Below are 5,332 nucleotides of genomic sequence, written 5' to 3'. Positions count from 1 at the left end.
TGATATCAAGGTAGACTTAGAATTAGGCAAGGGTCAAATCGTGGAATGACTTTTAAATCATGTTCAAGAACTTGGACTTCACCTGTGGGTGATTGTTAACCACTGAAGAGTTTTAAGCAGGAGAGTGATTTGGTCAGATTTATATTTTAGTTGAATCTACTGGCTCTGTGTCACAAGGATATGTGGAATAGTCCACAGAAACAGGGATGGCCTTGAGTATTTGGACTCTAGGAATTATTATGTGAAAACAGAACTAGATCAAGTACAAAAGACCATATGTTGCCCCAGATCCGTGAATCAGAAAGTAGATTGCCAGGTGCTAGGGAGAGTGTGGAATAGGGGATGACTGCTAATTGGTTCAGGGTTTCTTTATGTGGTAATGAAAATATTCTGTAATTTGAATTGTGAATATACTACAAGTTGTGAATATACTAAAGAGCAGTGATTGTACAATTCACAGGAGTTAATTTTATGGTGTGTGATTTATGTCTCAAAAGAGCTGGCATTAAAAAAGTCCTTAGTGGTGACTGAAAAATAGAGAGAGATGGAAATATATTAGAAGACTTACAAGTTTCTTGTTTTGGTGACCAGGGTGATGCTTGTGCTACCAATATAATAAAGGCTTCCAGACAAGGGGAGATTATTGGATGGGAGTGGTAATGAAATTGGGGGTAGGTGATGTTGATTTCAGATGTAGAGAGTTTGAGGTCTGTTTAGCATTCTCTTGTACCTAAAATTGTGGTTGGTCTACTCCATAGATATAAATTTGGTAAGACTTATCCTAAGGTTTCAGTGGCTCCCAATTTTTCTGCTTCCATATATTCCAGAAGTGCAACAGAATTTCATGCATCCCTCTTGGCATTTCCATTTCAGAAATAGACTGTATTAGAATCTACCATGTGGAGAATTATAGTTTAAACAGGGCTGCCTGTCAGAGATGTGTTCCATAGGGAATTTCTGGCCATGCTTCCCATGTCCCTCATTGGAAATTATTGATATCAATGATGGTCGAAACCATGAGTTTAGGTACCATCGCCTAGAGTTTTATGTCAAGTGAGGAGAACATTTAATGGTCAGAAAAAGAAGTGTAGTACAAAAATGCTCGCATAGAGAATGAAAACCAACTGGAGGAAAAATACTTAGAAGATCTTGTTTTAAAATTATTTATTTACTAAATGAATAAATAAGGAAATGAGTGTAATTTCCAGGAAACTAATGAAAGAATTTTAGGAGTGATAGAATGATCAAGTATTTTATAATTAAGAGATAGGTTCAGTAAGATAAAATTGAAGCATATCCATTGGATTTGATGATTAGGGAGGGATTAGGTGGCCTTAGTAAAGCTGAATTTCAGGGATGACTAGGACATAGCCAGGAGGAGGGGAAGACAGTGGGTGTGGACTATACTCCTAGGAAATGTGGGTGGTAAAGGAGAGAGGGATTGAGAACTTAGGAGGGTTCTGAAAGAAGTTTTAATACAACATTTTCAATATCAAGTAATTCTCATAAATAAGATTTCCTGTGATACTATTCAGGAATCATATTTAACCAATTTTTAACTCTTCTGTGATACCAGAATTAGACTGCCACCAAGTTTCTGATCATTTCTTTTCTTAATTAATGTAATATAGAAGTCTTTAAGGGGCCATCCATTCAAAATGTCATCCATCTATGTATTCTATTTAACCCTGTACTTGGAGGTTAAATTCACGTATCAGTCTTTTTTTTTTTTTTTTTTTGTAGAATTGACTGATAAAACCTGGGACTTTAGTGATGTCATATCTGTAAGAGACATGTCAGAAATTGATGACATTTCCATTGTTAGTAATTCTGTGATGTTCTGTTTTATTCATCCCGTTCGATTTTCTTGGTAAATCTCTGCTTTAAATCAGAGAAATAAAAGTTCCACAGGTATTTGTTACACAAGCTATACATATTCATATTTTAAAACAGTTCATTATGCACTGTTGAAGCACATATTTCTATCAATACCAGCATGTCTGTCATTGAGAGCTATCCCCTTTCCTTTTCTTATTTCGTACTTTCTTCTTCTTTGATTCTTCCCTGGATCCCCTTTTATTTTCTCTATCATTCAAAAATGTAAACCAGTTTCATTCAGTGTCCTCCTTGCCTGTGACTGAAAGCAGGGGGTTGTCTTTCTTTCGTAAAACACCACCAACAAGTTTTTTTGGGTTTTTTTTTGAGATTTTTTTTTTTAAATTTTAAAATCTTTAATTCTTACATGTGTTCCCAAACATGAACCCCCCCTCCCACCTCCCTCCCCATAACATCTCTGTGGGTCATCCCCATGCTATTTAAACATTTCGTTTTACTTTAAGAATGGAGAATTCTAGAATGAGGATCTATTGTTCCTATTTTTTTTCAATACCTGTATGCTGACTCCTTCACCCATTGCCCACAACTGTTCATTAAACTGTGCTTTTGAAATGCAAAAATCCTTTTATTATCAGTCTAGTGGCATTTGATAGATCATTATGCCTGAAATTCAGGCCGAAGATGGTTAATCACTCCTTTTTCCACTTCTTGGCCTCCTTTCTAAAATTTCTTGCCTGCATGATGTCCTGATTCTTTCTTTGCATTCCACTGTCACATCCACCCGCTCCTTCAGTGGTCCTTTTCATTGTGTAAACAGTGAAACAGTGTAAACAGTGTTTGTGTAAACAACACAGCTGCTTTTTGTGCTATTCTTTATCCCTGTTCACTCCCACCTTGCTCAAGGCACTTATCACCCTCTCTGTGTCACCACTTTTGCAATGTAGATCACTCTCTGATGTTTGCCTCCTTCTAGACCCTGTCTGCTCGCTCTGACTTTGACTTGAATACTTATCTTTCCTACTGTAACTTTAAATTTGATATGTTTCAAGCTGTATTTGATAGATAAATAGATTTCTTGCTCAGTAGAGAGGTAGCCTCAACACATGTCATAATATGAACCAAGAAAATATCATTTCAGATACAGAATTTAATTGACCAGGATATAGAAAAGCCTCAGCTTGATGCTCTATGGTGACCTTGATGGATGGGTTGGGGTTGGGTGGGAAGGAGATCCAAGATGAAGAGGATATATGTGTACGTATGAGTGACTCACTTTGTTGTACAGCAGAAGCTAACACAACATTGTAAAGCAACTATACCCCAATAAATTTAAAAAATAGTTTTGTTAAAAAAAAGTGAACATTGAGAAAATAAAAATTCTTTTGAAATTCTCTTATGTCATTCCAAACATTGCCCAAAATGGTTTTGACGTGCACATCAGCCACAATGATATTGTGTTTATCATTGTGCATTTTGAGTTATCAGAGCCATAATAGGGGTAATTAGTCTAGAAATCCCATATTGCAATTAAAAAACAAAAATCCAAATTTCTTCTTTGAAAGGCTTATGCTTAAACCTGCCATTATTCTTCTCACCTAACACCCAAAACTGCACCTCATTTGATTATTTGTTTCCTGATTGAGCAGTAATGTAATGCACAATCTTGTTTAAACAAGTATTACAAGACAGAGTAGATTATATTTAAGCATTTATCACAAACCTTTAGGCTTTATAGGAATAGCAAAGTACTGTTGATTTTAATGTGTCACATTGTCATCATTCTTCTGATTTAAAAAGCAGATGGAATTTCCAATAAACCATTCACTGCAACCCACACTTGTTAGCATGATCAATTTATCACACTTGTTTTACAGAGTTGTAAGAAAACCCCACAGAAGGGTGTTACTAAAAATTACAGCTGATGTAAGCTTTTCACCTTATGCCAAAGGAAGGGCAGTTGACACTACCAAGAAATAAACTCCACTGCGGCCTCCTTAATCATTTGTCGAGATATATTATGTCCTTGTCAATATCATGGGGTAAACACTGTCATTAATCTGCAAGTGAGGAAATAAGTAACCATGTCAGTGTTTGGATGCCTGGCTGTTAATGGAAATTCATCTTACTGCATCTTTCTTCCTTTTTAATTTTATCCTATTGTTCAGTTTCCATAAAATGTGCAGTTACATTGTAATCTTTGGAAAATATATATAATGCATTATTACGATGTTGGCCATTGTGAAATTTGCTGGGTGTGCTTAGTAAGACAGTCACTGACAATGCAGTAGTTAAGCTGAGCCAGCATAGATTAGTCTAAATGAGAACTCACCAGCCATAAATTTAACAAAGTGTTCATTTTCTGAAGTGATTGCTTTATGCATCTGCAAATAGAAAATAACAGAACATTCAACTGCGTTTTTTCCCTAGAAAAATAAAAACTTGGATCTCAAATACCTTTCTTTAGACCCTTTAAATAGTTATTTTAATTTTAGATGCTATCGCTGATGTGTTATGCAAAAGAGGGATATTACAGTGGAAATGAAATGGAATTGCATTTAAAGCTCCTATTATTTGACTTAAATTGCCACTTATGTCTTGATACCTTCCAATGGAGAATCTATCAGTTATCTAAATTAATTAGGTGACTATTAAATGAATGTAGTATATGATAATGTTTTATGTCCATCAGATTTTCCTATAAAATCTAGTGGCATGATATTTCTCCTTTGTAGGATTTCTAGTTAAAACCAATATATTAGCAATGTATCCTGTTTATCAATAGCAAATCATTAACAGTTACCTTCAAAGAATTAACGAATGAGAAGCATAACCATGAAAATGGTTAAACTCCAGGAGATAACATTGGCTGATAAAGAATAATAAAACAGTATTTATTGAGTTTATATACAACCCATCTGCAATGTGGGTGACCTGGGTTCAATCCCTGGGTTGCAAAGATACCCTGGAGAAGGGAAAGGCTATCCACTCCAGTTTTCTGGCCTGGAGAATTCCCATGGACCGTATAGTCCATGGGGTTGCAAAGAGTTGTACATGACTGAGTGACTTTCACTTTACCTGTGTCAGATACTGTGTGTTATCTCATGTAATCTGCTGAAGAACAGTATAAGATATGTATTATCATACTGATAAATTAAATGCCCTTCTTAGGACCACTCAGCTTAGTAAGTCATAAAATGTGAATTTGAACTCAAATATGCCTGGCTTGAAAATCTCAACTGTTATGGAGTGGGTTGTACTGCTTCTCAGAGCATTTGCTCAAGGAAAATATTCTTAGATTTTACTTTGAAAAATGTCAGATATGCCATGCCTAAGTCATTAAAGCACCTTAATTAGACATGAGGTATCTGCTTTCATGAAATCCTATATTTACTTCTTAGAATTGTGATAGGCTATTCTTTTATACCGAATATGATAGGCTGAATCACATAGAGATTAACAGCACAGATTCTGGATGCCAAATGCCTGGGTTCAAACT

This window comes from Budorcas taxicolor, chromosome X (genome assembly GCF_023091745.1).
Source record: "Budorcas taxicolor isolate Tak-1 chromosome X, Takin1.1, whole genome shotgun sequence".
NCBI classification, from domain to species: domain Eukaryota; kingdom Metazoa; phylum Chordata; class Mammalia; order Artiodactyla; family Bovidae; genus Budorcas; species Budorcas taxicolor.
The sequence above is the reverse complement of the archived record's forward strand: the minus strand, read 5'-3'. Positions refer to the sequence as shown.